This window comes from Schistocerca gregaria, chromosome 3, assembly GCF_023897955.1.
Source record: "Schistocerca gregaria isolate iqSchGreg1 chromosome 3, iqSchGreg1.2, whole genome shotgun sequence".
In the NCBI taxonomy this organism is placed as follows: Eukaryota; Metazoa; Arthropoda; class Insecta; order Orthoptera; family Acrididae; genus Schistocerca; species Schistocerca gregaria.
This window is the reverse complement of record NC_064922.1, coordinates 589,210,675-589,228,433: the sequence shown is the minus strand read 5'-3', so window position 1 is coordinate 589,228,433 and position 17,759 is coordinate 589,210,675. Positions and strand designations below refer to the sequence as shown.

Here is a 17,759-nt window from a genome sequence, read left to right as displayed (position 1 = left end):
CAGTAGCCGTTACGACAGTGTATTAATTTTCGCCTGGACAGGGGCTTAAACCCGGGACCTTTCGGTTGTCGGTCTAGCGCTCTGCTTGACTCAGCTATCCTGTCCCTCTGCCAAGCATGGTGGTACAGCTGCAATGTGTGCGAGTGATTTGCGTGTCGTAATTACTGGCTTGGGGCTCCAATGGCGACTTCACCGACTTCCCACTGACGCACCGCTGACGCTAGTTTTCTGTCGTCTTAAACGATGGACATACTTCCAAGCAGCTGCGAGATCTTACGAGAAGACACGCTGCACCACTGCTTTTGCCGCACTCAAATGACTCAATTGCGATACTTAAAAAGAAATGAATGCTCGCTCTGTCCAACACTTTCAAGTGCATGTGCGTACTCACGAACACGGCGACTGCGCGAGGAAATGACGGCGGTGCGCTCGTGGGCCTGCGACGGATTTCTGCATTACTAGCTTCCGTGCGAGATGAACCGATAGCCATAGGAAGCAGAGCCCGCCGCGAAATTCAGTATCTTTAAACATAAATTTTCGTCTTGCTGAGAGAGGTGGCACTGGTTTGCATTGGCATTCACCCATGCATGTCACATGTGCGCGAAACTTTCTGCTCGTTTGTACGCAAAATCGCACGCAGCCGGTAGGATTCGAACCTACGCTCCCAGAGGGAATCTGATTTCGAGTCAGACGCCTTAACCACTCGGCCACGACTGCCGCTAGCACAAGATTCTCCCGACACGTGCACCTGCTGCCGTTTAGAGCACTGCATTGCCAGGGAACGGCGTAGCTGCATTTTTTTCCGTAGTGCTTTCACCGCTTGTAGGCGAGCCGCTACCAAAGTATTAAAATTTCCGCTCGGACAGGGACTTGAACCCTGGACCCTTAGGTTAAAAGCCTAATGCTCTACCGACTGAGCTATCCGGGCTCATGTTACCTCCACGTCACTTCCCACTATCCTACGGACACACTGCCTCATGTCGTTTACTGTTGGGCAATCATTGCATGGAGCTGTTACTAATTAAACGTCCTCTGAATGCTCTCTACGAACTCATCACGCTGGGCTCGTAACTGTCTATCGAAGAAAGCTGACACACGATGAAAATCAAATTGCAGCAGCTTTTACGTCTCATACGTTGAAGCAGAGGAGCTTCGTGTTTTGTCGACACTCACTTGCCAACTGGAAAATTCACAAGCGTCTCGAATGCAATGTTTCCCACGTGTTTGCCCATTTCACGGTTCCGTTGGAGACGCTCTTCGCGTCTTGACACAAAAACGAAACGCAGTCGGTAGGACTCGAACCTACGCTCCCAGAGGGAATCTGATTTCTAGTCAGACGCCTTAACCACTCGGCCACGACTGCCCGTCGCAGCAGCGTCTCTCTACAAGTGAAACTGCTCCTTTTAAAGCAACCTGGCGGCAGAAAACGCCATGGCCTCACTCGTTTCTGTAGTGCTTCCGTGGCCAGCACAGTAGCCGTTACGACAGTGTATTAATTTTCGCCTGGACAGGGGCTTAAACCCGGGACCTTTCGGTTGTCGGTCTAGCGCTCTGCTTGACTCAGCTATCCTGTCCCTCTGCCAAGCATGGTGGTACAGCTGCAATGTGTGCGAGTGATTTGCGTGTCGTAATTACTGGCTTGGGGCTCCAATGGCGACTTCACCGACTTCCCACTGACGCACCGCTGACGCTAGTTTTCTGTCGTCTTAAACGATGGACATACTTCCAAGCAGCTGCGAGATCTTACGAGAAGACACGCTGCACCACTGCTTTTGCCGCACTCAAATGACTCAATTGCGATACTTAAAAAGAAATGAATGCTCGCTCTGTCCAACACTTTCAAGTGCATGTGCGTACTCACGAACACGGCGACTGCGCGAGGAAATGACGGCGGTGCGCTCGTGGGCCTGCGACGGATTTCTGCATTACTAGCTTCCGTGCGAGATGAACCGATAGCCATAGGAAGCAGAGCCCGCCGCGAAATTCAGTATCTTTAAACATAAATTTTCGTCTTGCTGAGAGAGGTGGCACTGGTTTGCATTGGCATTCACCCATGCATGTCACATGTGCGCGAAACTTTCTGCTCGTTTGTACGCAAAATCGCACGCAGCCGGTAGGATTCGAACCTACGCTCCCAGAGGGAATCTGATTTCGAGTCAGACGCCTTAACCACTCGGCCACGACTGCCGCTAGCACAAGATTCTCCCGACACGTGCACCTGCTGCCGTTTAGAGCACTGCATTGCCAGGGAACGGCGTAGCTGCATTTTTTTCCGTAGTGCTTTCACCGCTTGTAGGCGAGCCGCTACCAAAGTATTAAAATTTCCGCCCGGACAGGGACTTGAACCCTGGACCCTTAGGTTAAAAGCCTAATGCTCTACCGACTGAGCTATCCGGGCTCATGTTACCTCCACGTCACTTCCCACTATCCTACGGACACACTGCCTCATGTCGTTTACTGTTGGGCAATCATTGCATGGAGCTGTTACTAATTAAACGTCCTCTGAATGCTCTCTACGAACTCATCACGCTGGGCTCGTAACTGTCTATCGAAGAAAGCTGACACACGATGAAAATCAAATTGCAGCAGCTTTTACGTCTCATACGTTGAAGCAGAGGAGCTTCGTGTTTTGTCGACACTCACTTGCCAACTGGAAAATTCACAAGCGTCTCGAATGCAATGTTTCCCACGTGTTTGCCCATTTCACGGTTCCGTTGGAGACGCTCTTCGCGTCTTGACACAAAAACGAAACGCAGTCGGTAGGACTCGAACCTACGCTCCCAGAGGGAATCTGATTTCTAGTCAGACGCCTTAACCACTCGGCCACGACTGCCCGTCGCAGCAGCGTCTCTCTACAAGTGAAACTGCTCCTTTTAAAGCAACCTGGCGGCAGAAAACGCCATGGCCTCACTCGTTTCTGTAGTGCTTCCGTGGCCAGCACAGTAGCCGTTACGACAGTGTATTAATTTTCGCCTGGACAGGGGCTTAAACCCGGGACCTTTCGGTTGTCGGTCTAGCGCTCTGCTTGACTCAGCTATCCTGTCCCTCTGCCAAGCATGGTGGTACAGCTGCAATGTGTGCGAGTGATTTGCGTGTCGTAATTACTGGCTTGGGGCTCCAATGGCGACTTCACCGACTTCCCACTGACGCACCGCTGACGCTAGTTTTCTGTCGTCTTAAACGATGGACATACTTCCAAGCAGCTGCGAGATCTTACGAGAAGACACGCTGCACCACTGCTTTTGCCGCACTCAAATGACTCAATTGCGATACTTAAAAAGAAATGAATGCTCGCTCTGTCCAACACTTTCAAGTGCATGTGCGTACTCACGAACACGGCGACTGCGCGAGGAAATGACGGCGGTGCGCTCGTGGGCCTGCGACGGATTTCTGCATTACTAGCTTCCGTGCGAGATGAACCGATAGCCATAGGAAGCAGAGCCCGCCGCGAAATTCAGTATCTTTAAACATAAATTTTCGTCTTGCTGAGAGAGGTGGCACTGGTTTGCATTGGCATTCACCCATGCATGTCACATGTGCGCGAAACTTTCTGCTCGTTTGTACGCAAAATCGCACGCAGCCGGTAGGATTCGAACCTACGCTCCCAGAGGGAATCTGATTTCGAGTCAGACGCCTTAACCACTCGGCCACGACTGCCGCTAGCACAAGATTCTCCCGACACGTGCACCTGCTGCCGTTTAGAGCACTGCATTGCCAGGGAACGGCGTAGCTGCATTTTTTTCCGTAGTGCTTTCACCGCTTGTAGGCGAGCCGCTACCAAAGTATTAAAATTTCCGCCCGGACAGGGACTTGAACCCTGGACCCTTAGGTTAAAAGCCTAATGCTCTACCGACTGAGCTATCCGGGCTCATGTTACCTCCACGTCACTTCCCACTATCCTACGGACACACTGCCTCATGTCGTTTACTGTTGGGCAATCATTGCATGGAGCTGTTACTAATTAAACGTCCTCTGAATGCTCTCTACGAACTCATCACGCTGGGCTCGTAACTGTCTATCGAAGAAAGCTGACACACGATGAAAATCAAATTGCAGCAGCTTTTACGTCTCATACGTTGAAGCAGAGGAGCTTCGTGTTTTGTCGACACTCACTTGCCAACTGGAAAATTCACAAGCGTCTCGAATGCAATGTTTCCCACGTGTTTGCCCATTTCACGGTTCCGTTGGAGACGCTCTTCGCGTCTTGACACAAAAACGAAACGCAGTCGGTAGGACTCGAACCTACGCTCCCAGAGGGAATCTGATTTCTAGTCAGACGCCTTAACCACTCGGCCACGACTGCCCGTCGCAGCAGCGTCTCTCTACAAGTGAAACTGCTCCTTTTAAAGCAACCTGGCGGCAGAAAACGCCATGGCCTCACTCGTTTCTGTAGTGCTTCCGTGGCCAGCACAGTAGCCGTTACGACAGTGTATTAATTTTCGCCTGGACAGGGGCTTAAACCCGGGACCTTTCGGTTGTCGGTCTAGCGCTCTGCTTGACTCAGCTATCCTGTCCCTCTGCCAAGCATGGTGGTACAGCTGCAATGTGTGCGAGTGATTTGCGTGTCGTAATTACTGGCTTGGGGCTCCAATGGCGACTTCACCGACTTCCCACTGACGCACCGCTGACGCTAGTTTTCTGTCGTCTTAAACGATGGACATACTTCCAAGCAGCTGCGAGATCTTACGAGAAGACACGCTGCACCACTGCTTTTGCCGCACTCAAATGACTCAATTGCGATACTTAAAAAGAAATGAATGCTCGCTCTGTCCAACACTTTCAAGTGCATGTGCGTACTCACGAACACGGCGACTGCGCGAGGAAATGACGGCGGTGCGCTCGTGGGCCTGCGACGGATTTCTGCATTACTAGCTTCCGTGCGAGATGAACCGATAGCCATAGGAAGCAGAGCCCGCCGCGAAATTCAGTATCTTTAAACATAAATTTTCGTCTTGCTGAGAGAGGTGGCACTGGTTTGCATTGGCATTCACCCATGCATGTCACATGTGCGCGAAACTTTCTGCTCGTTTGTACGCAAAATCGCACGCAGCCGGTAGGATTCGAACCTACGCTCCCAGAGGGAATCTGATTTCGAGTCAGACGCCTTAACCACTCGGCCACGACTGCCGCTAGCACAAGATTCTCCCGACACGTGCACCTGCTGCCGTTTAGAGCACTGCATTGCCAGGGAACGGCGTAGCTGCATTTTTTTCCGTAGTGCTTTCACCGCTTGTAGGCGAGCCGCTACCAAAGTATTAAAATTTCCGCCCGGACAGGGACTTGAACCCTGGACCCTTAGGTTAAAAGCCTAATGCTCTACCGACTGAGCTATCCGGGCTCATGTTACCTCCACGTCACTTCCCACTATCCTACGGACACACTGCCTCATGTCGTTTACTGTTGGGCAATCATTGCATGGAGCTGTTACTAATTAAACGTCCTCTGAATGCTCTCTACGAACTCATCACGCTGGGCTCGTAACTGTCTATCGAAGAAAGCTGACACACGATGAAAATCAAATTGCAGCAGCTTTTACGTCTCATACGTTGAAGCAGAGGAGCTTCGTGTTTTGTCGACACTCACTTGCCAACTGGAAAATTCACAAGCGTCTCGAATGCAATGTTTCCCACGTGTTTGCCCATTTCACGGTTCCGTTGGAGACGCTCTTCGCGTCTTGACACAAAAACGAAACGCAGTCGGTAGGACTCGAACCTACGCTCCCAGAGGGAATCTGATTTCTAGTCAGACGCCTTAACCACTCGGCCACGACTGCCCGTCGCAGCAGCGTCTCTCTACAAGTGAAACTGCTCCTTTTAAAGCAACCTGGCGGCAGAAAACGCCATGGCCTCACTCGTTTCTGTAGTGCTTCCGTGGCCTGCACAGTAGCCGTTACGACAGTGTATTAATTTTCGCCTGGACAGGGGCTTAAACCCGGGACCTTTCGGTTGTCGGTCTAGCGCTCTGCTTGACTCAGCTATCCTGTCCCTCTGCCAAGCATGGTGGTACAGCTGCAATGTGTGCGAGTGATTTGCGTGTCGTAATTACTGGCTTGGGGCTCCAATGGCGACTTCACCGACTTCCCACTGACGCACCGCTGACGCTAGTTTTCTGTCGTCTTAAACGATGGACATACTTCCAAGCAGCTGCGAGATCTTACGAGAAGACACGCTGCACCACTGCTTTTGCCGCACTCAAATGACTCAATTGCGATACTTAAAAAGAAATGAATGCTCGCTCTGTCCAACACTTTCAAGTGCATGTGCGTACTCACGAACACGGCGACTGCGCGAGGAAATGACGGCGGTGCGCTCGTGGGCCTGCGACGGATTTCTGCATTACTAGCTTCCGTGCGAGATGAACCGATAGCCATAGGAAGCAGAGCCCGCCGCGAAATTCAGTATCTTTAAACATAAATTTTCGTCTTGCTGAGAGAGGTGGCACTGGTTTGCATTGGCATTCACCCATGCATGTCACATGTGCGCGAAACTTTCTGCTCGTTTGTACGCAAAATCGCACGCAGCCGGTAGGATTCGAACCTACGCTCCCAGAGGGAATCTGATTTCGAGTCAGACGCCTTAACCACTCGGCCACGACTGCCGCTAGCACAAGATTCTCCCGACACGTGCACCTGCTGCCGTTTAGAGCACTGCATTGCCAGGGAACGGCGTAGCTGCATTTTTTTCCGTAGTGCTTTCACCGCTTGTAGGCGAGCCGCTACCAAAGTATTAAAATTTCCGCCCGGACAGGGACTTGAACCCTGGACCCTTAGGTTAAAAGCCTAATGCTCTACCGACTGAGCTATCCGGGCTCATGTTACCTCCACGTCACTTCCCACTATCCTACGGACACACTGCCTCATGTCGTTTACTGTTGGGCAATCATTGCATGGAGCTGTTACTAATTAAACGTCCTCTGAATGCTCTCTACGAACTCATCACGCTGGGCTCGTAACTGTCTATCGAAGAAAGCTGACACACGATGAAAATCAAATTGCAGCAGCTTTTACGTCTCATACGTTGAAGCAGAGGAGCTTCGTGTTTTGTCGACACTCACTTGCCAACTGGAAAATTCACAAGCGTCTCGAATGCAATGTTTCCCACGTGTTTGCCCATTTCACGGTTCCGTTGGAGACGCTCTTCGCGTCTTGACACAAAAACGAAACGCAGTCGGTAGGACTCGAACCTACGCTCCCAGAGGGAATCTGATTTCTAGTCAGACGCCTTAACCACTCGGCCACGACTGCCCGTCGCAGCAGCGTCTCTCTACAAGTGAAACTGCTCCTTTTAAAGCAACCTGGCGGCAGAAAACGCCATGGCCTCACTCGTTTCTGTAGTGCTTCCGTGGCCAGCACAGTAGCCGTTACGACAGTGTATTAATTTTCGCCTGGACAGGGGCTTAAACCCGGGACCTTTCGGTTGTCGGTCTAGCGCTCTGCTTGACTCAGCTATCCTGTCCCTCTGCCAAGCATGGTGGTACAGCTGCAATGTGTGCGAGTGATTTGCGTGTCGTAATTACTGGCTTGGGGCTCCAATGGCGACTTCACCGACTTCCCACTGACGCACCGCTGACGCTAGTTTTCTGTCGTCTTAAACGATGGACATACTTCCAAGCAGCTGCGAGATCTTACGAGAAGACACGCTGCACCACTGCTTTTGCCGCACTCAAATGACTCAATTGCGATACTTAAAAAGAAATGAATGCTCGCTCTGTCCAACACTTTCAAGTGCATGTGCGTACTCACGAACACGGCGACTGCGCGAGGAAATGACGGCGGTGCGCTCGTGGGCCTGCGACGGATTTCTGCATTACTAGCTTCCGTGCGAGATGAACCGATAGCCATAGGAAGCAGAGCCCGCCGCGAAATTCAGTATCTTTAAACATAAATTTTCGTCTTGCTGAGAGAGGTGGCACTGGTTTGCATTGGCATTCACCCATGCATGTCACATGTGCGCGAAACTTTCTGCTCGTTTGTACGCAAAATCGCACGCAGCCGGTAGGATTCGAACCTACGCTCCCAGAGGGAATCTGATTTCGAGTCAGACGCCTTAACCACTCGGCCACGACTGCCGCTAGCACAAGATTCTCCCGACACGTGCACCTGCTGCCGTTTAGAGCACTGCATTGCCAGGGAACGGCGTAGCTGCATTTTTTTCCGTAGTGCTTTCACCGCTTGTAGGCGAGCCGCTACCAAAGTATTAAAATTTCCGCCCGGACAGGGACTTGAACCCTGGACCCTTAGGTTAAAAGCCTAATGCTCTACCGACTGAGCTATCCGGGCTCATGTTACCTCCACGTCACTTCCCACTATCCTACGGACACACTGCCTCATGTCGTTTACTGTTGGGCAATCATTGCATGGAGCTGTTACTAATTAAACGTCCTCTGAATGCTCTCTACGAACTCATCACGCTGGGCTCGTAACTGTCTATCGAAGAAAGCTGACACACGATGAAAATCAAATTGCAGCAGCTTTTACGTCTCATACGTTGAAGCAGAGGAGCTTCGTGTTTTGTCGACACTCACTTGCCAACTGGAAAATTCACAAGCGTCTCGAATGCAATGTTTCCCACGTGTTTGCCCATTTCACGGTTCCGTTGGAGACGCTCTTCGCGTCTTGACACAAAAACGAAACGCAGTCGGTAGGACTCGAACCTACGCTCCCAGAGGGAATCTGATTTCTAGTCAGACGCCTTAACCACTCGGCCACGACTGCCCGTCGCAGCAGCGTCTCTCTACAAGTGAAACTGCTCCTTTTAAAGCAACCTGGCGGCAGAAAACGCCATGGCCTCACTCGTTTCTGTAGTGCTTCCGTGGCCAGCACAGTAGCCGTTACGACAGTGTATTAATTTTCGCCTGGACAGGGGCTTAAACCCGGGACCTTTCGGTTGTCGGTCTAGCGCTCTGCTTGACTCAGCTATCCTGTCCCTCTGCCAAGCATGGTGGTACAGCTGCAATGTGTGCGAGTGATTTGCGTGTCGTAATTACTGGCTTGGGGCTCCAATGGCGACTTCACCGACTTCCCACTGACGCACCGCTGACGCTAGTTTTCTGTCGTCTTAAACGATGGACATACTTCCAAGCAGCTGCGAGATCTTACGAGAAGACACGCTGCACCACTGCTTTTGCCGCACTCAAATGACTCAATTGCGATACTTAAAAAGAAATGAATGCTCGCTCTGTCCAACACTTTCAAGTGCATGTGCGTACTCACGAACACGGCGACTGCGCGAGGAAATGACGGCGGTGCGCTCGTGGGCCTGCGACGGATTTCTGCATTACTAGCTTCCGTGCGAGATGAACCGATAGCCATAGGAAGCAGAGCCCGCCGCGAAATTCAGTATCTTTAAACATAAATTTTCGTCTTGCTGAGAGAGGTGGCACTGGTTTGCATTGGCATTCACCCATGCATGTCACATGTGCGCGAAACTTTCTGCTCGTTTGTACGCAAAATCGCACGCAGCCGGTAGGATTCGAACCTACGCTCCCAGAGGGAATCTGATTTCGAGTCAGACGCCTTAACCACTCGGCCACGACTGCCGCTAGCACAAGATTCTCCCGACACGTGCACCTGCTGCCGTTTAGAGCACTGCATTGCCAGGGAACGGCGTAGCTGCATTTTTTTCCGTAGTGCTTTCACCGCTTGTAGGCGAGCCGCTACCAAAGTATTAAAATTTCCGCCCGGACAGGGACTTGAATCCTGGACCCTTAGGTTAAAAGCCTAATGCTCTACCGACTGAGCTATCCGGGCTCATGTTACCTCCACGTCACTTCCCACTATCCTACGGACACACTGCCTCATGTCGTTTACTGTTGGGCAATCATTGCATGGAGCTGTTACTAATTAAACGTCCTCTGAATGCTCTCTACGAACTCATCACGCTGGGCTCGTAACTGTCTATCGAAGAAAGCTGACACACGATGAAAATCAAATTGCAGCAGCTTTTACGTCTCATACGTTGAAGCAGAGGAGCTTCGTGTTTTGTCGACACTCACTTGCCAACTGGAAAATTCACAAGCGTCTCGAATGCAATGTTTCCCACGTGTTTGCCCATTTCACGGTTCCGTTGGAGACGCTCTTCGCGTCTTGACACAAAAACGAAACGCAGTCGGTAGGACTCGAACCTACGCTCCCAGAGGGAATCTGATTTCTAGTCAGACGCCTTAACCACTCGGCCACGACTGCCAGTCGCAGCAGCGTCTCTCTACAAGTGAAACTGCTCCTTTTAAAGCAACCTGGCGGCAGAAAACGCCATGGCCTCACTCGTTTCTGTAGTGCTTCCGTGGCCAGCACAGTAGCCGTTACGACAGTGTATTAATTTTCGCCTGGACAGGGGCTTAAACCCGGGACCTTTCGGTTGTCGGTCTAGCGCTCTGCTTGACTCAGCTATCCTGTCCCTCTGCCAAGCATGGTGGTACAGCTGCAATGTGTGCGAGTGATTTGCGTGTCGTAATTACTGGCTTGGGGCTCCAATGGCGACTTCACCGACTTCCCACTGACGCACCGCTGACGCTAGTTTTCTGTCGTCTTAAACGATGGACATACTTCCAAGCAGCTGCGAGATCTTACGAGAAGACACGCTGCACCACTGCTTTTGCCGCACTCAAATGACTCAATTGCGATACTTAAAAAGAAATGAATGCTCGCTCTGTCCAACACTTTCAAGTGCATGTGCGTACTCACGAACACGGCGACTGCGCGAGGAAATGACGGCGGTGCGCTCGTGGGCCTGCGACGGATTTCTGCATTACTAGCTTCCGTGCGAGATGAACCGATAGCCATAGGAAGCAGAGCCCGCCGCGAAATTCAGTATCTTTAAACATAAATTTTCGTCTTGCTGAGAGAGGTGGCACTGGTTTGCATTGGCATTCACCCATGCATGTCACATGTGCGCGAAACTTTCTGCTCGTTTGTACGCAAAATCGCACGCAGCCGGTAGGATTCGAACCTACGCTCCCAGAGGGAATCTGATTTCGAGTCAGACGCCTTAACCACTCGGCCACGACTGCCGCTAGCACAAGATTCTCCCGACACGTGCACCTGCTGCCGTTTAGAGCACTGCATTGCCAGGGAACGGCGTAGCTGCATTTTTTTCCGTAGTGCTTTCACCGCTTGTAGGCGAGCCGCTACCAAAGTATTAAAATTTCCGCCCGGACAGGGACTTGAACCCTGGACCCTTAGGTTAAAAGCCTAATGCTCTACCGACTGAGCTATCCGGGCTCATGTTACCTCCACGTCACTTCCCACTATCCTACGGACACACTGCCTCATGTCGTTTACTGTTGGGCAATCATTGCATGGAGCTGTTACTAATTAAACGTCCTCTGAATGCTCTCTACGAACTCATCACGCTGGGCTCGTAACTGTCTATCGAAGAAAGCTGACACACGATGAAAATCAAATTGCAGCAGCTTTTACGTCTCATACGTTGAAGCAGAGGAGCTTCGTGTTTTGTCGACACTCACTTGCCAACTGGAAAATTCACAAGCGTCTCGAATGCAATGTTTCCCACGTGTTTGCCCATTTCACGGTTCCGTTGGAGACGCTCTTCGCGTCTTGACACAAAAACGAAACGCAGTCGGTAGGACTCGAACCTACGCTCCCAGAGGGAATCTGATTTCTAGTCAGACGCCTTAACCACTCGGCCACGACTGCCCGTCGCAGCAGCGTCTCTCTACAAGTGAAACTGCTCCTTTTAAAGCAACCTGGCGGCAGAAAACGCCATGGCCTCACTCGTTTCTGTAGTGCTTCCGTGGCCAGCACAGTAGCCGTTACGACAGTGTATTAATTTTCGCCTGGACAGGGGCTTAAACCCGGGACCTTTCGGTTGTCGGTCTAGCGCTCTGCTTGACTCAGCTATCCTGTCCCTCTGCCAAGCATGGTGGTACAGCTGCAATGTGTGCGAGTGATTTGCGTGTCGTAATTACTGGCTTGGGGCTCCAATGGCGACTTCACCGACTTCCCACTGACGCACCGCTGACGCTAGTTTTCTGTCGTCTTAAACGATGGACATACTTCCAAGCAGCTGCGAGATCTTACGAGAAGACACGCTGCACCACTGCTTTTGCCGCACTCAAATGACTCAATTGCGATACTTAAAAAGAAATGAATGCTCGCTCTGTCCAACACTTTCAAGTGCATGTGCGTACTCACGAACACGGCGACTGCGCGAGGAAATGACGGCGGTGCGCTCGTGGGCCTGCGACGGATTTCTGCATTACTAGCTTCCGTGCGAGATGAACCGATAGCCATAGGAAGCAGAGCCCGCCGCGAAATTCAGTATCTTTAAACATAAATTTTCGTCTTGCTGAGAGAGGTGGCACTGGTTTGCATTGGCATTCACCCATGCATGTCACATGTGCGCGAAACTTTCTGCTCGTTTGTACGCAAAATCGCACGCAGCCGGTAGGATTCGAACCTACGCTCCCAGAGGGAATCTGATTTCGAGTCAGACGCCTTAACCACTCGGCCACGACTGCCGCTAGCACAAGATTCTCCCGACACGTGCACCTGCTGCCGTTTAGAGCACTGCATTGCCAGGGAACGGCGTAGCTGCATTTTTTTCCGTAGTGCTTTCACCGCTTGTAGGCGAGCCGCTACCAAAGTATTAAAATTTCCGCCCGGACAGGGACTTGAACCCTGGACCCTTAGGTTAAAAGCCTAATGCTCTACCGACTGAGCTATCCGGGCTCATGTTACCTCCACGTCACTTCCCACTATCCTACGGACACACTGCCTCATGTCGTTTACTGTTGGGCAATCATTGCATGGAGCTGTTACTAATTAAACGTCCTCTGAATGCTCTCTACGAACTCATCACGCTGGGCTCGTAACTGTCTATCGAAGAAAGCTGACACACGATGAAAATCAAATTGCAGCAGCTTTTACGTCTCATACGTTGAAGCAGAGGAGCTTCGTGTTTTGTCGACACTCACTTGCCAACTGGAAAATTCACAAGCGTCTCGAATGCAATGTTTCCCACGTGTTTGCCCATTTCACGGTTCCGTTGGAGACGCTCTTCGCGTCTTGACACAAAAACGAAACGCAGTCGGTAGGACTCGAACCTACGCTCCCAGAGGGAATCTGATTTCTAGTCAGACGCCTTAACCACTCGGCCACGACTGCCCGTCGCAGCAGCGTCTCTCTACAAGTGAAACTGCTCCTTTTAAAGCAACCTGGCGGCAGAAAACGCCATGGCCTCACTCGTTTCTGTAGTGCTTCCGTGGCCAGCACAGTAGCCGTTACGACAGTGTATTAATTTTCGCCTGGACAGGGGCTTAAACCCGGGACCTTTCGGTTGTCGGTCTAGCGCTCTGCTTGACTCAGCTATCCTGTCCCTCTGCCAAGCATGGTGGTACAGCTGCAATGTGTGCGAGTGATTTGCGTGTCGTAATTACTGGCTTGGGGCTCCAATGGCGACTTCACCGACTTCCCACTGACGCACCGCTGACGCTAGTTTTCTGTCGTCTTAAACGATGGACATACTTCCAAGCAGCTGCGAGATCTTACGAGAAGACACGCTGCACCACTGCTTTTGCCGCACTCAAATGACTCAATTGCGATACTTAAAAAGAAATGAATGCTCGCTCTGTCCAACACTTTCAAGTGCATGTGCGTACTCACGAACACGGCGACTGCGCGAGGAAATGACGGCGGTGCGCTCGTGGGCCTGCGACGGATTTCTGCATTACTAGCTTCCGTGCGAGATGAACCGATAGCCATAGGAAGCAGAGCCCGCCGCGAAATTCAGTATCTTTAAACATAAATTTTCGTCTTGCTGAGAGAGGTGGCACTGGTTTGCATTGGCATTCACCCATGCATGTCACATGTGCGCGAAACTTTCTGCTCGTTTGTACGCAAAATCGCACGCAGCCGGTAGGATTCGAACCTACGCTCCCAGAGGGAATCTGATTTCGAGTCAGACGCCTTAACCACTCGGCCACGACTGCCGCTAGCACAAGATTCTCCCGACACGTGCACCTGCTGCCGTTTAGAGCACTGCATTGCCAGGGAACGGCGTAGCTGCATTTTTTTCCGTAGTGCTTTCACCGCTTGTAGGCGAGCCGCTACCAAAGTATTAAAATTTCCGCCCGGACAGGGACTTGAACCCTGGACCCTTAGGTTAAAAGCCTAATGCTCTACCGACTGAGCTATCCGGGCTCATGTTACCTCCACGTCACTTCCCACTATCCTACGGACACACTGCCTCATGTCGTTTACTGTTGGGCAATCATTGCATGGAGCTGTTACTAATTAAACGTCCTCTGAATGCTCTCTACGAACTCATCACGCTGGGCTCGTAACTGTCTATCGAAGAAAGCTGACACACGATGAAAATCAAATTGCAGCAGCTTTTACGTCTCATACGTTGAAGCAGAGGAGCTTCGTGTTTTGTCGACACTCACTTGCCAACTGGAAAATTCACAAGCGTCTCGAATGCAATGTTTCCCACGTGTTTGCCCATTTCACGGTTCCGTTGGAGACGCTCTTCGCGTCTTGACACAAAAACGAAACGCAGTCGGTAGGACTCGAACCTACGCTCCCAGAGGGAATCTGATTTCTAGTCAGACGCCTTAACCACTCGGCCACGACTGCCCGTCGCAGCAGCGTCTCTCTACAAGTGAAACTGCTCCTTTTAAAGCAACCTGGCGGCAGAAAACGCCATGGCCTCACTCGTTTCTGTAGTGCTTCCGTGGCCAGCACAGTAGCCGTTACGACAGTGTATTAATTTTCGCCTGGACAGGGGCTTAAACCCGGGACCTTTCGGTTGTCGGTCTAGCGCTCTGCTTGACTTAGCTATCCTGTCCCTCTGCCAAGCATGGTGGTACAGCTGCAATGTGTGCGAGTGATTTGCGTGTCGTAATTACTGGCTTGGGGCTCCAATGGCGACTTCACCGACTTCCCACTGACGCACCGCTGACGCTAGTTTTCTGTCGTCTTAAACGATGGACATACTTCCAAGCAGCTGCGAGATCTTACGAGAAGACACGCTGCACCACTGCTTTTGCCGCACTCAAATGACTCAATTGCGATACTTAAAAAGAAATGAATGCTCGCTCTGTCCAACACTTTCAAGTGCATGTGCGTACTCACGAACACGGCGACTGCGCGAGGAAATGACGGCGGTGCGCTCGTGGGCCTGCGACGGATTTCTGCATTACTAGCTTCCGTGCGAGATGAACCGATAGCCATAGGAAGCAGAGCCCGCCGCGAAATTCAGTATCTTTAAACATAAATTTTCGTCTTGCTGAGAGAGGTGGCACTGGTTTGCATTGGCATTCACCCATGCATGTCACATGTGCGCGAAACTTTCTGCTCGTTTGTACGCAAAATCGCACGCAGCCGGTAGGATTCGAACCTACGCTCCCAGAGGGAATCTGATTTCGAGTCAGACGCCTTAACCACTCGGCCACGACTGCCGCTAGCACAAGATTCTCCCGACACGTGCACCTGCTGCCGTTTAGAGCACTGCATTGCCAGGGAACGGCGTAGCTGCATTTTTTTCCGTAGTGCTTTCACCGCTTGTAGGCGAGCCGCTACCAAAGTATTAAAATTTCCGCCCGGACAGGGACTTGAACCCTGGACCCTTAGGTTAAAAGCCTAATGCTCTACCGACTGAGCTATCCGGGCTCATGTTACCTCCACGTCACTTCCCACTATCCTACGGACACACTGCCTCATGTCGTTTACTGTTGGGCAATCATTGCATGGAGCTGTTACTAATTAAACGTCCTCTGAATGCTCTCTACGAACTCATCACGCTGGGCTCGTAACTGTCTATCGAAGAAAGCTGACACACGATGAAAATCAAATTGCAGCAGCTTTTACGTCTCATACGTTGAAGCAGAGGAGCTTCGTGTTTTGTCGACACTCACTTGCCAACTGGAAAATTCACAAGCGTCTCGAATGCAATGTTTCCCACGTGTTTGCCCATTTCACGGTTCCGTTGGAGACGCTCTTCGCGTCTTGACACAAAAACGAAACGCAGTCGGTAGGACTCGAACCTACGCTCCCAGAGGGAATCTGATTTCTAGTCAGACGCCTTAACCACTCGGCCACGACTGCCCGTCGCAGCAGCGTCTCTCTACAAGTGAAACTGCTCCTTTTAAAGCAACCTGGCGGCAGAAAACGCCATGGCCTCACTCGTTTCTGTAGTGCTTCCGTGGCCAGCACAGTAGCCGTTACGACAGTGTATTAATTTTCGCCTGGACAGGGGCTTAAACCCGGGACCTTTCGGTTGTCGGTCTAGCGCTCTGCTTGACTTAGCTATCCTGTCCCTCTGCCAAGCATGGTGGTACAGCTGCAATGTGTGCGAGTGATTTGCGTGTCGTAATTACTGGCTTGGGGCTCCAATGGCGACTTCACCGACTTCCCACTGACGCACCGCTGACGCTAGTTTTCTGTCGTCTTAAACGATGGACATACTTCCAAGCAGCTGCGAGATCTTACGAGAAGACACGCTGCACCACTGCTTTTGCCGCACTCAAATGACTCAATTGCGATACTTAAAAAGAAATGAATGCTCGCTCTGTCCAACACTTTCAAGTGCATGTGCGTACTCACGAACACGGCGACTGCGCGAGGAAATGACGGCGGTGCGCTCGTGGGCCTGCGACGGATTTCTGCATTACTAGCTTCCGTGCGAGATGAACCGATAGCCATAGGAAGCAGAGCCCGCCGCGAAATTCAGTATCTTTAAACATAAATTTTCGTCTTGCTGAGAGAGGTGGCACTGGTTTGCATTGGCATTCACCCATGCATGTCACATGTGCGCGAAACTTTCTGCTCGTTTGTACGCAAAATCGCACGCAGCCGGTAGGATTCGAACCTACGCTCCCAGAGGGAATCTGATTTCGAGTCAGACGCCTTAACCACTCGGCCACGACTGCCGCTAGCACAAGATTCTCCCGACACGTGCACCTGCTGCCGTTTAGAGCACTGCATTGCCAGGGAACGGCGTAGCTGCATTTTTTTCCGTAGTGCTTTCACCGCTTGTAGGCGAGCCGCTACCAAAGTATTAAAATTTCCGCCCGGACAGGGACTTGAACCCTGGACCCTTAGGTTAAAAGCCTAATGCTCTACCGACTGAGCTATCCGGGCTCATGTTACCTCCACGTCACTTCCCACTATCCTACGGACACACTGCCTCATGTCGTTTACTGTTGGGCAATCATTGCATGGAGCTGTTACTAATTAAACGTCCTCTGAATGCTCTCTACGAACTCATCACGCTGGGCTCGTAACTGTCTATCGAAGAAAGCTGACACACGATGAAAATCAAATTGCAGCAGCTTTTACGTCTCATACGTTGAAGCAGAGGAGCTTCGTGTTTTGTCGACACTCACTTGCCAACTGGAAAATTCACAAGCGTCTCGAATGCAATGTTTCCCACGTGTTTGCCCATTTCACGGTTCCGTTGGAGACGCTCTTCGCGTCTTGACACAAAAACGAAACGCAGTCGGTAGGACTCGAACCTACGCTCCCAGAGGGAATCTGATTTCTAGTCAGACGCCTTAACCACTCGGCCACGACTGCCCGTCGCAGCAGCGTCTCTCTACAAGTGAAACTGCTCCTTTTAAAGCAACCTGGCGGCAGAAAACGCCATGGCCTCACTCGTTTCTGTAGTGCTTCCGTGGCCAGCACAGTAGCCGTTACGACAGTGTATTAATTTTCGCCTGGACAGGGGCTTAAACCCGGGACCTTTCGGTTGTCGGTCTAGCGCTCTGCTTGACTTAGCTATCCTGTCCCTCTGCCAAGCATG

At 51.4% G+C, this 17,759-nt stretch overlaps 36 non-coding genes across 36 annotated transcripts; all 36 read right to left on the bottom strand.

Annotated features, from left to right (window-relative positions):
• Positions 1-635: 635 nt before the first annotated feature.
• On the bottom strand, positions 636-717 carry Trnas-cga (transfer RNA serine (anticodon CGA)). The gene has a single exon. It is a non-coding gene; the product is annotated as a tRNA-Ser (tRNA).
• Positions 718-855: 138 nt separating this feature from the next.
• On the bottom strand, positions 856-928 carry Trnak-uuu (transfer RNA lysine (anticodon UUU)). Its single transcript has one exon. It is a non-coding gene; the product is annotated as a tRNA-Lys (tRNA).
• Positions 929-1,281: 353 nt separating this feature from the next.
• Positions 1,282-1,363, bottom strand: Trnas-aga (transfer RNA serine (anticodon AGA)). The gene has a single exon. It is a non-coding gene; the product is annotated as a tRNA-Ser (tRNA).
• Positions 1,364-2,105: 742 nt separating this feature from the next.
• Positions 2,106-2,187, bottom strand: Trnas-cga (transfer RNA serine (anticodon CGA)). The gene has a single exon. It is a non-coding gene; the product is annotated as a tRNA-Ser (tRNA).
• A 138-nt stretch (positions 2,188-2,325) lies between these two features.
• Trnak-uuu (transfer RNA lysine (anticodon UUU)) lies at positions 2,326-2,398 on the bottom strand. Its single transcript has one exon. It is a non-coding gene; the product is annotated as a tRNA-Lys (tRNA).
• Positions 2,399-2,751: 353 nt separating this feature from the next.
• Positions 2,752-2,833, bottom strand: Trnas-aga (transfer RNA serine (anticodon AGA)). Its single transcript has one exon. It is a non-coding gene; the product is annotated as a tRNA-Ser (tRNA).
• Positions 2,834-3,575: 742 nt separating this feature from the next.
• Positions 3,576-3,657, bottom strand: Trnas-cga (transfer RNA serine (anticodon CGA)). The gene has a single exon. It is a non-coding gene; the product is annotated as a tRNA-Ser (tRNA).
• A 138-nt stretch (positions 3,658-3,795) lies between these two features.
• Trnak-uuu (transfer RNA lysine (anticodon UUU)) lies at positions 3,796-3,868 on the bottom strand. The gene has a single exon. It is a non-coding gene; the product is annotated as a tRNA-Lys (tRNA).
• Positions 3,869-4,221: 353 nt separating this feature from the next.
• Trnas-aga (transfer RNA serine (anticodon AGA)) lies at positions 4,222-4,303 on the bottom strand. The gene has a single exon. It is a non-coding gene; the product is annotated as a tRNA-Ser (tRNA).
• A 742-nt stretch (positions 4,304-5,045) lies between these two features.
• Positions 5,046-5,127, bottom strand: Trnas-cga (transfer RNA serine (anticodon CGA)). Its single transcript has one exon. It is a non-coding gene; the product is annotated as a tRNA-Ser (tRNA).
• Positions 5,128-5,265: 138 nt separating this feature from the next.
• On the bottom strand, positions 5,266-5,338 carry Trnak-uuu (transfer RNA lysine (anticodon UUU)). Its single transcript has one exon. It is a non-coding gene; the product is annotated as a tRNA-Lys (tRNA).
• A 353-nt stretch (positions 5,339-5,691) lies between these two features.
• Trnas-aga (transfer RNA serine (anticodon AGA)) lies at positions 5,692-5,773 on the bottom strand. Its single transcript has one exon. It is a non-coding gene; the product is annotated as a tRNA-Ser (tRNA).
• Positions 5,774-6,515: 742 nt separating this feature from the next.
• Positions 6,516-6,597, bottom strand: Trnas-cga (transfer RNA serine (anticodon CGA)). Its single transcript has one exon. It is a non-coding gene; the product is annotated as a tRNA-Ser (tRNA).
• Positions 6,598-6,735: 138 nt separating this feature from the next.
• Trnak-uuu (transfer RNA lysine (anticodon UUU)) lies at positions 6,736-6,808 on the bottom strand. Its single transcript has one exon. It is a non-coding gene; the product is annotated as a tRNA-Lys (tRNA).
• Positions 6,809-7,161: 353 nt separating this feature from the next.
• Trnas-aga (transfer RNA serine (anticodon AGA)) lies at positions 7,162-7,243 on the bottom strand. The gene has a single exon. It is a non-coding gene; the product is annotated as a tRNA-Ser (tRNA).
• Positions 7,244-7,985: 742 nt separating this feature from the next.
• On the bottom strand, positions 7,986-8,067 carry Trnas-cga (transfer RNA serine (anticodon CGA)). Its single transcript has one exon. It is a non-coding gene; the product is annotated as a tRNA-Ser (tRNA).
• Positions 8,068-8,205: 138 nt separating this feature from the next.
• Trnak-uuu (transfer RNA lysine (anticodon UUU)) lies at positions 8,206-8,278 on the bottom strand. Its single transcript has one exon. It is a non-coding gene; the product is annotated as a tRNA-Lys (tRNA).
• Positions 8,279-8,631: 353 nt separating this feature from the next.
• On the bottom strand, positions 8,632-8,713 carry Trnas-aga (transfer RNA serine (anticodon AGA)). The gene has a single exon. It is a non-coding gene; the product is annotated as a tRNA-Ser (tRNA).
• Positions 8,714-9,455: 742 nt separating this feature from the next.
• Positions 9,456-9,537, bottom strand: Trnas-cga (transfer RNA serine (anticodon CGA)). The gene has a single exon. It is a non-coding gene; the product is annotated as a tRNA-Ser (tRNA).
• A 138-nt stretch (positions 9,538-9,675) lies between these two features.
• Trnak-uuu (transfer RNA lysine (anticodon UUU)) lies at positions 9,676-9,748 on the bottom strand. Its single transcript has one exon. It is a non-coding gene; the product is annotated as a tRNA-Lys (tRNA).
• Positions 9,749-10,101: 353 nt separating this feature from the next.
• Trnas-aga (transfer RNA serine (anticodon AGA)) lies at positions 10,102-10,183 on the bottom strand. Its single transcript has one exon. It is a non-coding gene; the product is annotated as a tRNA-Ser (tRNA).
• Positions 10,184-10,925: 742 nt separating this feature from the next.
• Trnas-cga (transfer RNA serine (anticodon CGA)) lies at positions 10,926-11,007 on the bottom strand. Its single transcript has one exon. It is a non-coding gene; the product is annotated as a tRNA-Ser (tRNA).
• A 138-nt stretch (positions 11,008-11,145) lies between these two features.
• Trnak-uuu (transfer RNA lysine (anticodon UUU)) lies at positions 11,146-11,218 on the bottom strand. The gene has a single exon. It is a non-coding gene; the product is annotated as a tRNA-Lys (tRNA).
• Positions 11,219-11,571: 353 nt separating this feature from the next.
• On the bottom strand, positions 11,572-11,653 carry Trnas-aga (transfer RNA serine (anticodon AGA)). The gene has a single exon. It is a non-coding gene; the product is annotated as a tRNA-Ser (tRNA).
• A 742-nt stretch (positions 11,654-12,395) lies between these two features.
• On the bottom strand, positions 12,396-12,477 carry Trnas-cga (transfer RNA serine (anticodon CGA)). Its single transcript has one exon. It is a non-coding gene; the product is annotated as a tRNA-Ser (tRNA).
• Positions 12,478-12,615: 138 nt separating this feature from the next.
• On the bottom strand, positions 12,616-12,688 carry Trnak-uuu (transfer RNA lysine (anticodon UUU)). The gene has a single exon. It is a non-coding gene; the product is annotated as a tRNA-Lys (tRNA).
• Positions 12,689-13,041: 353 nt separating this feature from the next.
• On the bottom strand, positions 13,042-13,123 carry Trnas-aga (transfer RNA serine (anticodon AGA)). The gene has a single exon. It is a non-coding gene; the product is annotated as a tRNA-Ser (tRNA).
• Positions 13,124-13,865: 742 nt separating this feature from the next.
• On the bottom strand, positions 13,866-13,947 carry Trnas-cga (transfer RNA serine (anticodon CGA)). The gene has a single exon. It is a non-coding gene; the product is annotated as a tRNA-Ser (tRNA).
• Positions 13,948-14,085: 138 nt separating this feature from the next.
• On the bottom strand, positions 14,086-14,158 carry Trnak-uuu (transfer RNA lysine (anticodon UUU)). The gene has a single exon. It is a non-coding gene; the product is annotated as a tRNA-Lys (tRNA).
• Positions 14,159-14,511: 353 nt separating this feature from the next.
• Positions 14,512-14,593, bottom strand: Trnas-aga (transfer RNA serine (anticodon AGA)). Its single transcript has one exon. It is a non-coding gene; the product is annotated as a tRNA-Ser (tRNA).
• A 742-nt stretch (positions 14,594-15,335) lies between these two features.
• Trnas-cga (transfer RNA serine (anticodon CGA)) lies at positions 15,336-15,417 on the bottom strand. The gene has a single exon. It is a non-coding gene; the product is annotated as a tRNA-Ser (tRNA).
• Positions 15,418-15,555: 138 nt separating this feature from the next.
• Trnak-uuu (transfer RNA lysine (anticodon UUU)) lies at positions 15,556-15,628 on the bottom strand. The gene has a single exon. It is a non-coding gene; the product is annotated as a tRNA-Lys (tRNA).
• A 353-nt stretch (positions 15,629-15,981) lies between these two features.
• Trnas-aga (transfer RNA serine (anticodon AGA)) lies at positions 15,982-16,063 on the bottom strand. The gene has a single exon. It is a non-coding gene; the product is annotated as a tRNA-Ser (tRNA).
• A 742-nt stretch (positions 16,064-16,805) lies between these two features.
• Trnas-cga (transfer RNA serine (anticodon CGA)) lies at positions 16,806-16,887 on the bottom strand. Its single transcript has one exon. It is a non-coding gene; the product is annotated as a tRNA-Ser (tRNA).
• Positions 16,888-17,025: 138 nt separating this feature from the next.
• Trnak-uuu (transfer RNA lysine (anticodon UUU)) lies at positions 17,026-17,098 on the bottom strand. Its single transcript has one exon. It is a non-coding gene; the product is annotated as a tRNA-Lys (tRNA).
• A 353-nt stretch (positions 17,099-17,451) lies between these two features.
• Trnas-aga (transfer RNA serine (anticodon AGA)) lies at positions 17,452-17,533 on the bottom strand. The gene has a single exon. It is a non-coding gene; the product is annotated as a tRNA-Ser (tRNA).
• Between the last annotated feature and the right edge of the window lie 226 nt (positions 17,534-17,759).